Source organism: Solanum tuberosum, unplaced genomic scaffold (assembly GCF_000226075.1).
Source record: "Solanum tuberosum cultivar DM 1-3 516 R44 unplaced genomic scaffold, SolTub_3.0 scf00095, whole genome shotgun sequence".
In the NCBI taxonomy this organism is placed as follows: Eukaryota; Viridiplantae; Streptophyta; class Magnoliopsida; order Solanales; family Solanaceae; genus Solanum; species Solanum tuberosum.
Window position 1 is genome coordinate 1,120,921 of NW_006239021.1, and position 12,877 is coordinate 1,133,797.

General features: G+C 28.9%; 1 long non-coding RNA gene and 1 pseudogene across 2 annotated transcripts; both read left to right on the plus strand.

The window, feature by feature from the left end:
* The first annotated feature begins 365 nt into the window (after nt 1-365).
* LOC102585710 (ethylene-responsive transcription factor 2-like) lies at nt 366-946 on the plus strand (annotated as a pseudogene).
* Nucleotides 947-7,538: 6,592 nt separating this feature from the next.
* On the plus strand, nt 7,539-12,562 carry LOC107060754 (uncharacterized). Of its 2 annotated transcripts, XR_001473502.1 has the most exons (4): nt 7,541-7,872; nt 8,548-8,635; nt 12,062-12,175; nt 12,530-12,562. It is a non-coding gene; the product is annotated as an uncharacterized lncRNA (long non-coding RNA). The 2 variants fall into 2 exon arrangements; XR_001473501.1 differs by lacking the exon at nt 12,530-12,562 and having other exon boundaries at nt 7,539-7,872; nt 12,062-12,236.
* Nucleotides 12,563-12,877: the final 315 nt, after the last annotated feature.

The window sequence follows — 12,877 nt, forward strand, 5'->3', positions numbered from 1 at the left end:
GAAAAAAAGGGAAAAAAATATTTATGTATATACTAGGCATAGCTTGGTCATCACTCATCAAATAATTATATTTCCCTTATGACTCTTAAATTTTCAGAAGAACGTGTCTTTATCGTGATGGGCATAACATCTTGCAATAATTCATACATTTATTTTATTTATCTTCAAGTTCATTAGAATAATAATATAAACAAAAAACATAGCATACATGTGCTTAAAACGGAACCAACGTAGAAATTCAATAAATATTTTTAAAAATAATACGTAGGGACTAGGTCGCTACATGTATAGTCCAAAGGGTATAAATAAACATAGTTTATGAAACCCTAAGTGAAAATTCATCCAAATATCTAGAGAGAAAAAAAATGAATATTAATACGGAGTTCTCTTTATCTGATTTTGATTTTCTTGAATCAGTAAAGCAACATCTTCTAAATGATTTTGATTTTTCTGAATATTTCTCACCTATGAATTTAAGCAACGTCGAATTACCTAATAGTCCTAACTCAAGTTTAGGTAGCTCCCCTTCAATCGAATCCCATGAAAAGTCTGAATCCGAGGTGGAAATTATAAAGGGGCCTATGGTGGTAACGCGTGAGAAACACGCGTCGGGAGATTGGAGGCGGTACATAGGTGTGAGACGGAGGCAATGGGGGACGTTCGCGGCGGAGATAAGAGATCCGGATAGGAAAGGCGCGAGGTTGTGGTTAGGAAATTATGAGACCCCGGAGGATGCAGCATTGGCTTATGACCAAGCTGCTTTTAAAATCCGGGGCTCGAAAGCTAGGGTCAATTTTTCTCATTTAATCGGCTCAAACATGCCCGAGCCGGCTAGACTAATTGTGAGGCATCGTACGCGCTCGCCCAAGCCATCGGCTTTTTCATTCACGTCATTGGAAAATGGGACAAGGAAAAGGAAAATAGATCTTATAAATTCAATAGCTAAAGCCAAAGCCAAAGCCAATTTATTTGTCATAATTAGGAGGGGTGTCAAAACTGAAAGGGTTGGGCTCAAGATAATTTGAATTGGATTCAATCTCAACCCATTCAAGCTTAACCCATTTTAAGAGAATCCTCAATTTAACCCAATTCAATCTTCAATTTCAACCCGTTTTAAAATTCTTTATTCAAATATGTTCCTATATTGAAGGTATGAATTATTATCTATTTAATATATTTTAGGATTTATCTATCCATTTGTTAATTTTAAAAAAAAATAATCTTGAGTTGAAATTCAAATTGTGTTTATAAAAGTCAAATATCACTATGTTAAAATTATTGAGATTAAGCGAGTCAAATTGGGCGGGTCAAGACCCAACCCATTTTTTAGCTCATTTGAGCCCAAAGTAAACTTGGGCGGGTCAAGACCCAACCCGATTTCTATTTCAACCCATTTTAGTATCTCCAATTTCAACCCAACCCGCCTATTTGACATACCTAGTCATAGCTATTTGAAAGGAAGATCATTCTGTGTTCAAATAACTTGTAATATATCTATCTTTATTTTATTTGCAAATCTTGGTATGATCAATGCTATTAAGCTTCATTGTTTTAATTAGTGGTACAATCAGAATTATCATTAAAATATGTCAAGATATAAATAAGTAGATTCACAAAGAAGCTAAGAGGTGTTAATATGTAATGTATATAAAAAAACATTTCTACTGATATAATTTTCTGACGAAGAAATATCAATTGACACCCTTAAGTGGACTTCTAATAGTCTGTTTGGTCAAGTAACAAATTTTGTTTGACTAAATAATTTTAAAAATTACTTTTATCAATATTTTTACAGTAATTAATCCTTGAAAAATGTTTCAAAAATGTTTATAGAGGGGAAAAAACTGTTTTTAATCTAATTGTCACATGTCAACATTTCATTTGTTCATCAACTTTAACATCCGCGTGTGAGTTTCACATACCTTTTAAAAAGAAATTAAATTATCATTTCTAGTAGGTATAAATCTATATCGATTTGTATAAAATATAAAGCTAGATACAAACAAGATGACGTGGCACATTTTTATGACTAAGAAACACATTTATCTTTTCTCTCCTTTTTTTTTGAAATTTTTATGACTAAATATTTTGATTCATCTTTTATTCTTTCTCTATAATTAGTGTGGTTGAATGTCTCAAATTTGTTATTCTTTTTCTATAATTAGTGTGATTAAATGTATTAAATTATTACTAAAAACAATCAACCTTTACTCTCCCCACGTCTAAGATCACTAACATACCAATTTACCAATTGCCTCCTGTTGATGAGAATTATTTGGCAATTTTCAGGTACTTTTTTTTAAAATTTGTTTTTGTTTTGAAATATTAATATTTGTTTGGATCCTAATTAGAATGATAGTTTGTATCATAGTTTTATCTTTAAGATTTTAGATATCTATTTTTTCAACTGTTTATAAATTTCTGAATTTATGTGGAACAATTATTATACTCTTGTTTTGTCATATTTGCCTCATTCTTGTGTTTACTTCTCTTTTTCTATGTCATTTTTATTTTTTAATTGATATGCTAAATTTCTTTTCATGTTATTGTGACATTCTGTTGTGAGTTATCACAATATGTGTTCTTCTACTTCTTCAATTAATGTGAATTTTAGGAATAAGAATTAAAGATTGATCATCGTTGATATATATATATATATATAATTATTCTTTCTTGAATGTAATAGCACAATATTAGACTATTAGTTTGTTATGAAGCGAAAAATGAGTTCAATATAACTTTGAATTTTAATGTTAGCGTTTATGATTGTCGTTAATTCAAAAAATATTGAATAAGATTAAGCAAAATGATTCATATCAAATAGCCGCACAACTAATTATATGTGATGAATATTGTGATTTTTTTATTTTATACGATTTCCTATAATATAAGTCGTACAATGATTTTCTCATCAGGTATTCATATCGAAGAGTCATGTGTAAAAAAAACATAATATCGTTAAATTAGTTCAATTTATATTTTTACTGTATCTTTCGAAAGTTCAACAATCCTCCGGGGAAGTTATTTGAAAGTCTTCAACAGACAATGTCTAATAATTATATTTTTCCCTTTTTTTAAATACTTCACAATCTTTTATTCCATATTATGCTATTTCAGCTATATCATTTATATTTATTCCTTCAAAAACTTATCAATATAAAGCTAGAAAAACGTATGCATGTAATGCTTTTATTTGATTTTTTTGTTATATCTTATTTTTTAACTTGTAGTCTTTTAAAATATTTTTTAGAAAAAAAAATCACTTAGTAGACATTGAAGTTTTGTTGGACTCTACAAGACATTGTTCAATTCTAGTTGAGACTCTACAATATGTATTCAATTACAATTGGGATTCTGGGAGGCTAAACGCTAAACCCAAATTCATTTCTATATAAAGGGTACTATATTCCCTTGAAAAGGCATCTCAAATATTCTACAAAATTCATGGAATATTCATATATAGGTCAAATCTAAATCATCCTAGTTCAAGAAATATGCCACTAACGGCCCTCGAATCATGGATAAATCTCAGGAGAGTAGAGTAAAGGGAGGAACAGAATTATACCCGCACTATTATCAATAAAATATTCAAGTTTCTTCATATTTTATTTGTGTGGTTGACTTATTTTCCATATGTTTAAAATTTGTTGCAAACGAATTGGCACGCCCAGTGGGACCAAATCTGCCTTTCATCTCTTCTCTTATAAATCAAATCTGAAAATCTGAAGCTGCAAATGTGGAAGAATGAGTGCTTCAAGCCTCGTCTTGATCTGACAAGCCTTGAAGCAGGGGTATTCGTAAACATTGAAAGTTTGTTGGACTCTACAAGACGTGTTCAATTTTAGTTGAGAATCTACAATACGTGTTCAATTCCAATTGAGATTCTTGGAGGCTAAACCCTAAACCCTAGTTCATGCCTATATAAAGGGTACTATATTCCCTTGAAAATACATCTCGAATATTCCATAAAAAGTCATAGAATATTCATATAGAGGTTAAATCTAAATCATCATTGAAAAACTTATCCTTAAAAAAACTAGAAAAATGTATGCATGTAATGCTTTTATTAGAAATTTATTGTTATATCTTATTTTTTAACCGTCATTTTCTAATTATTTTTTTCATTTTTTTTTACATATCTTACGTTATATGTTTGTCATTTTAGTTTCGATATTATAATTTTTTTATCCTTTATATATCAATTAAATTTATGAAATATTATGTCTAATCGGGCGAAGCACGGACAAATTAACTAATTTGTTATCAGGCCCCCTCTCTATTAACATGTCTGTTTCACTATAAGGATAATTTTGGTATTACGTAGTGTTTGTATTTTATTGGTGTTGTACCTTCTCTTTCATATGGACAAGTTCATTGTCTCGATATATATATATATATATATATTATTACATGTGATGATTTTTTTCTTCGAGAACAGTCACCTCGTTGATTTTCTCCTCATACTTTTTATCTTAAACTTAACTGAATTTTCATTGCACGCATATTAATTTGTAATCTTTGTTTTGCTAATTAGAACCACTAACAAGTGGTTTTGGTATTTAAATATACTATCTAATTTAGTGTATATTTGTCCCCGTTTGTTTATTTATTTTTATTGGTTTATATCTAATTCATTTTAATATATATGGATCAAGCGATATAGGATATAAAATAAAGAGTCAATTTTAAGAATAGCAAAGATAAAAATCATATTAGTGCTATATAGCTACAATTTTGCTATTTACGTTCCACAGTCATATTATGTTTGCTATATATGAATCATCTGATTTGTATAAATCACGACGATTTGTATAAATCGGACACTAATTCGTTTGTGTCTATAAAAAATTGTGTTTGTATATGTATATGTTCTCTGTGTTAGGCTAGGGTAGTGAACGAGATTGGGAGAGAGAGGAGAGCGGCGAGCGAGAGAGGGCAGAGAGTGGAGAGATTAGGTGAATTGTATAGGTATATCAGTTAGATAATTGTATATATGTAACTACTATATAAATATGTATCAATGATTGTGTTTGTATATCTGCATAAACTTTGAATTCGTATACAATTGAATCGATTTAAGACATTTTTGTTTATATATCAAATCTCACTCGCTTTATTACAAACACAAATTATACTTATATAAAATGAGAGAGCGATAGAGACAAAAAAAGATTGAGTAGGAGAAGATTTGTATTTGTATAATTATAAGTGTATAGGATGGAGAGATATGTATTTGTATATACAGTCTCTCTTGTTTTATACAAACACAAACACAACTTCACCGATTGATCAGAAATGACTCGACGTAACTATCAGAAGGGGTAAAATTATAATTTTTATGAAAATTTCCAAAAATGACCTTCCGGTCATTACATTTGTAGTACTTTTTATGTAATTTTTAATAATATATGTTACTCCCATTGTCTTAATATATGTAGCACAAATATAATTTCAAGAGTAAATCAAATGTTGTTAATTATTGAAATTTACAATAATTTTTATGTAATTTCTAAATTAAATAATACATGTTACTTCTTCTGACCCATTTTATGTGACACATATAGATTAATTTAAAGAATCAGTCGAATTTTTTATATGTTTTTAAAAGCTTTTTAGTTGTCAATTATCATGATTTATAGTCTTTTTTATGCAATTTTTAACGATAGATTAATTTAAAGAATCAGTCGAATTTTTTAATTTTTTTTTATAAATATTTTAAATTGTCAATTATCTTGATTTATAATAATTTTTCACACAACTTTTAAATATAAAAATAAAAATAAGACAAACAAATTAAAACAAAAAAAATACTATTTTTTTTTTACAGAAATACCTCAAAATATCAAGCAGACAGCCTGCTTGAGCACAAACTCCATCTTATAGTACAATAATAATAATAATGTCTGTTTCACTATGATGATATTTTTGGTATTATGTAGAGTTTGTATTAAATTGGTCCTGTACCTTCTCTGTCATGGACAAAAACATTAATTTGACAAGTTCATTGCCTTCCTTGTCTCAAGATGTATATTAATTAAACTTCTTAGTTTTTTCTTCTAGAACACTCGCCTCGTTGATTTTTCCCCTCGTATTTTTTATCTTGTATTTAACTGAATTTTCATTATACATGTATCAATTTGTAGTCTTTGTTTTGCTAATTAGGATCTTTAACATGCGGTTTTGGTATTTCAATATACCGTCTAATTTAGTGTATATTTGTTATTTTTACTTGTTTATATTTGAATTGACATCTTTTTTAAAAATAATTTAATAATTATAAATTTACTTTATTACTATTTTGATTCATATTTGAGGTACATTATACAAATATTAAATTATATATAGATAATATCATGTTTGATAGTTAGTAATTATGTGTGTCTGAAATTAATATAGTTTGATTTGGATTTAGAAATTTGTATAACTAATACTTATATAGGTCATAAGCAAAATTATGTATTAGTTTATGCAATGATAGAATGTAAAATAACTAAATCTCGCATATAATAATAAATATTCTCTCATAACTAATCCATGTGTATCTATAACATAACTACCAAACGATCCCTCAATGTTTAAGGAAATGCTTTGAAAGATGACTATAGTTATTCATGAGGGAACTCATTTTAAACTTTATTTTTCAGTTAATACGTATGACTAACAAAGTTATGATATTTTTTTTAGGAGAAACTACGTAATTAAACATATTTCACTATTATATAAACTATTATTATCTATAATTTCAAAATGTTAGGTATTTTATCTCGAATTTAAAAGTTTTCTATCATATATTGAGAAAAATACACTTAGATATATGTATTTTTACTACAGATACATTAAAATAGGGAGATATGCAAGCAAAATCTATATGTATCTAATGTGATTCACATGTATTTAGAATACCATATATATAGGAGAGTAGCAAGTAAGATGGGAGAGAGGTGAGATAAATGCAAATCCACTTGAATGCAATTTATCTGAAACAAATTTGACCTCATGTATCCTGAGATAATGTACCTGGACGTATCTAAACGTAACTAGATGCACCAAAATTTAATAAGATACGTAATATTGCAAACCATAATGTGTTTAAGTAATTAACTCCTAAACTAGTAAAATTTATGTAAGTTTATTATTTTTTAATAATAAAAACCATGTATTCCAATAATTATTTTGAATCAATTATTATAGTAAGTACGATAACAGAAATAGATAGAAGAAAAAAAATTACAATAAGAAATAGTAAATAAGATTGAACGGTGGATATTAGAAGGTAAGTTTAAGTGGATCAACATCATCAAAACATCTACATCACTGGATAGTTGGAGGGGACATGGTATTTTCTCGGTCTCAATTTATGTAGAATATATATATGTATATAGTGAATTTTTTAAAAATTATGAGTAATAATTTTTTCGTTTGAAAAAGAATAATTTATTTTCTTTTATTTTTAATAACATTTTAATTTCAACATTCTACGTGTCATATCTAAGGCCACAAGATTAAAAGATATTTCTACTATATAGAAATGTCATCCCATGGACGACCACCGCAATAAGAATTGTACAATGAGCTATATTAATTGCACTTTGAAGTGTTGTACTATGTCATTACGTGTCAATTGGAGTCTGAATGGCCACTCCAAGTGGGTACCACAGACCAACAATGTAATTCTAGAATTATCTTTTCACTATCTTTATTCTAGAATTATCTACCCACAATCTTCATTCTAGAAATTGCCCAGAATTATCTCTTTCAATTCATTTCCCAGAATAAAGATGAATATGGCTTTTGATGGTGATATAGTGGCAGTTGAGCTTTTGCCTCAAGAACAATGGCACGAGGAAAAGTCTTTGGCATTAGCTGATGGAGGTTTGTCCACTTCATTGTTTTTAATGAACGTGATTTTCTTTTATCTTGAAAAATTGACCTACTTTTCTTTAAAACTACGCTAAATGGTCTAGATTTATCCTCTATTAACAATTGGATCATCATGATGTGGACTTATTGACCAACTAAAAAATGATTAAAGAGTAATTAGTATCCGATCTAACTTGTGCATCTACAGATTTTATTGAAATTTCTATAAAAACTACTATGTTGTCCTGTTTGTTAACTTAACAGAAATTTGCGCAGACTCTTCACTGTTGATGTCGCATCCATGTTGGATTCTGCAAAATTACAGTACTTTTGACAAATTCGACCAGCACCGACATTTTTTAAGTGTCTGAGCAACATAAATTCTGGTAGGATTGTATCAGTTGCAAAAAAGATAGAAAAATACTTATATAACAATTTTGTTTTAATCTCCAACTCGTGAGAAATATTTAGCATAGACTACATTAAAAATATGCTTATAAACTGATTGTAAAAGTATAGATCGCAATTTCAAATTAAAAAAATTGACATTTTACTTCGTAATTGATTTAGTTTTTTTTTTCATGAAAGTTATAATGTTCATGAGAATTTTGATGTATTTCAATTATAATATATTTATTTATGTTATGTATCTAAAGAACATATCGACACTTGATTAAAAGCTTGTAGGATTCACATTGCACCGGCTTTGAAAAATAATAGTATCACTTCACAAACTCCATGAAGAAAACCTTCAATGACCATGATGCTGCATTGAGTAAGTACTTGCTCTTTATCATCTCATGTTGTTCTGATTCTTGATATCAGTATATCATGTATGCTATTCCTTTTTGCTCTGTTCCTATTCATTTATTTGTTTAATGTGATTCTCTTGATGGTTCTTTAATAAAGGTAACAGAGAGCTCAAGTTAGTTCTTTCTCGTTCAGATTGGATATGCACGAAATTTAGCACTTCACTGGTTATATTCTATAAAACAATGGATATATTTCAATATTATGTAGCCATCCTATAATTATTTTCTTTTGTAGTCAAAACTTATGCAATAACTGTCGCCATTTCTTTTTTGTTGTTTAACTCCTTAGATCCCTAAGGGAAGTGGACGGTTTACTTACACAAAGCCAAAGAATAAAGACTTTGTAGAGTCGCAGAATATGCTTGTTGAATAAGCTATGACCCTCTTTAGATCATTCTGTAATATTCCAGTGGTTGCCGCAAGGAATGACGTCATAGCTCCTGCAAAAGTAATAACAATCAAAGACCCTTTTTACATGGTTGATACTTTTAGCTTATAACTAAACAGAACCGGCAAAAGGTGCAACAGTCAAGATATAAAAGAATGGCAGAAAATATCGTTTATTTATAAAATTCTTGATCTTAACATCCTCCCTCTAGACCATTTTCTTTGGTTTCCCCGAACTATTAGTCTATGTGTAAGGCCGAACAGGTTCATCAGGTTTTATGTATGTGCATTTATTGAACACTTTGTGCAATCTTGGCTTAAAATTACATAATATTGAAGTGTTCTTTGGATGCTCAGTTCTCAAGCATATGGTTCTGCAGGTTCAGTTTATGGAATTTATTTTTATAATTTAGTATTACCATCATATTTTACAAGTCCTCAATTAGGATACGTTATTATGGTTTTCCTTTTCTTTTTTAGAAAAAAATCGACTTACTGATCTATAGATTGCTTTTTACGACTTGTTTTGTATGAAGGCAACTACACAAGATTAGAAATGACACTACAAGTGACCTACAAATACATTGATTTATATGCGTTGTTATGGTGATCAAAACATTTTAAAGGAAACAAGATAAGACTTAAAATTACATTAAGATTGGTTCAAAAATGTATAATTGTTTACATAGTCTCTTCCTCTATTTAAAATTTGGTAGGCTTCTTATATAGAAAATGTCTCATAGAAATTCTATAGATGCTAAGATTTGGCAGATATTGTCAGATTACTCAATTAGAGCGAGCTAAATTAGACTTGACAAATGCCTAAGTATTTCATTATCTCTGTTTTGTAATATATTTATTGCATTTTGTCAGATCCTATTGTGATAATGAGGAGGAATTATTTCTTAAGAATTGTGTATCATTTTTATTTTTGATGTGATAACATTACTGTATGGTCCTAAGGAATACAAATATTATGCTTCAAAACAATTAATGTGTAACATTATAATGCCATGGTAGAAGGCTAATGAGCTTGAGGTATTGTAAAAGAGTATTTTAAAAGTATGGTATGTATATCGTGAGAATATAGCTATCTATAGAGGTTTTGTGGCCTTACAATAGAGATCTAGAAACACATTTACACACAGATCATTGGTGTTGGAGGTATGTTAGGTTGTGCAGAGCTAAAATTGGAGGTATATTAGGTTCTCTCTTTTGTTAGGTCTTCTCTTCAATGTTGTAGAACATTTATATAAATATAAGGTTCAATTGTAATGGTTTTGATACATCAGTCAATTTTATTGTTTCTTGTTCCATTTTGAAATAAATAGTGTCGACTATAAAAGTCAGAATAAGAGTGTTATAGTTTTATTTCTCTGTAATTACCATACCACTACAATCTACAGAGTCTTTAAGTTTCTTTGCTTGAATGTTTCTCTATACGAAAAATGTCCCAAAATAATAAACATTTTTACTTTGTCATCAAAAATAATAAACATTTTTACTTTTATAAGAATACTGATGTCTCACGTTATTATGGTTTTCCTTTTCTTTTTTGAGAAAAAAATCGACTTACTGATCTATAGATTGCTTTTTACGACTTGTTTTGTATGAAGGCAACTACACAAGATTAGAAATGACACTACAAGTGACCTACAAATACATTGATTTATATGCGTTGTTATGGTGATCAAAACATTTTAAAGGAAACAAGATAAGACTTAAAATTACATTAAGATTGGTTCAAAAATGTATAATTGTTTACATAGTCTCTTCCTCTATTTAAAATTTGGTAGGCTTCTTATATAGAAAATGTCTCATAGAAATTCTATAGATGCTAAGATTTGGCAGATATTGTCAGATTACTCAATTAGAGCGAGCTAAATTAGACTTGACAAATGCCTAAGTATTTCATTATCTCTGTTTTGTAACATATTTATTGCATTTTGTCAGATCTTATTGTGATAAGGAGGAATTATTTCTTAAGAATTGTGTATCATTTTTATTTTTGATGTGATAACATTACTGTATGGTCCTAAGGAATACAAATATTATGCTTCAAAACAATTAATGTGTAACATTATAATGCCATGGTAGAAGGCTAATGAGCTTGAGGTATTGTAAAAGAGTATTTTAAAAGTATGGTATGTATATCGTGAGAATATAGCTATCTATAGAGGTTTTGTGGCCTTTCAACAGAGATCTAGGAACACATTTACACACAGATCATTGGTGTTGGAGGTATGTTAGGTTGTGCAGAGCTAAAATTGGAGGTATATTAGGTTCTCTCTTTTGTTAGGTCTTCTCTTCAATGTTGTAGAACATTTATATATATATAAATATAAGGTTCAATTGTAATGGTTTTGATACATCAGTCAATTTTATTGTTTCTTGTTCCATTTTGAAATAAATAGTGTCGACTATAAAAGTCAGAATAAGAGTGTTATAGTTTTATTTCTCTGTAATTACCATACCACTACAATCTACAGAGTCTTTAAGTTTCTTTGCTTGAATGTTTCTCTATACGAAAAATGTCCCAAAATAATAAACATTTTTACTTTGTCATCAAAAATAATAAACATTTTTACTTTTATAAGAATACTGATGTCTCACCCTAGAAACACAACGGCTCCAAGATAATTTTTTGTCTCTTTGATTCGAACCTCTATTCATTGTCATTAAATTACAAAATCCTAACTAAAATTTTCATTCTTATATCATTTAACAGTGGTAAATAGTATGAACCATGGGATGATAATATGATGTGTTGGATGGATTTTGCGTTGTGTCTTACCAGCTTTCTGTACAATCTGTTGTTTGAGTATATAAACAAGAACATATTGTTTAAAGTGGAAAAGTCTTACCTCAGATAAGTTCGAAACAGAAAGGCTGCTTAATTTACTCTAGAAAGAAAAATGTTGTAGAAATTAGACTCTTGCATCTTATACTCATTATTCATCTATATGTAAAAACTTTAACTTTCACATTTTTCTCTATTTCAGGTTACACAAAGACACAACTTGGCAGCTTGTTTGGAAGGAGGAGTTTGATGCTCCGAGGAAGGCAATTATATTAGGCTACAACCCTATTAGACCTTGGATGTTTGTAGCTCACTGGTATGTCATTATAACTAATCTTTTTACTCTAAAAATAGCCATATTTTATAATTTCTATGGCTTTTTTTTAATGACCTGGTTTGACTTGACACAAAGTTTAAGTAAATAAAGAAGACTTTTGAATCTTGTGGTCCTAAATTAAAGTTATATCAAATGTTCTGATGAGAACATTGTTGCGGAGTACATTACTGCTTCTGTCTATCTAATTCTTGATCAGTATGAGAATTGATATACTCAGCTAATAATTTAATTTAATCACTTGTAATACCAGAACTTAATATGCAAAAACCAGTATCTTTCTTCATTGTATTTTTTGCATTGTAATATTGATGTACTACATTTAATTGTTTTCAGATGGTCTTCAAAGCATAAAAAGAAGGAAAAATTACAGAAATTCCACATTTTAGTTTACTTATTATCACTTATCCCCTATAAGTTTTACAAATTTTCAAAATTCCTCATTTTCGCGCATCAGATTAGTGTATCTCGCGCATCAGATTAATGTATCAAGCGCTTAATATTATTGTATCTCGCACATCAGATTAGTGTATCATGTATAAAATGTAATATTTCTTACTTAACGATTAATGTATCTCGCACATCAGATTAATGTATCAGCGCTTATATTATTGCATCCGTTTGAGGGATTTTTGTAATTATAAATTTTTAAGGAATAGATTGTAATTTTACCTTAAAAGTATG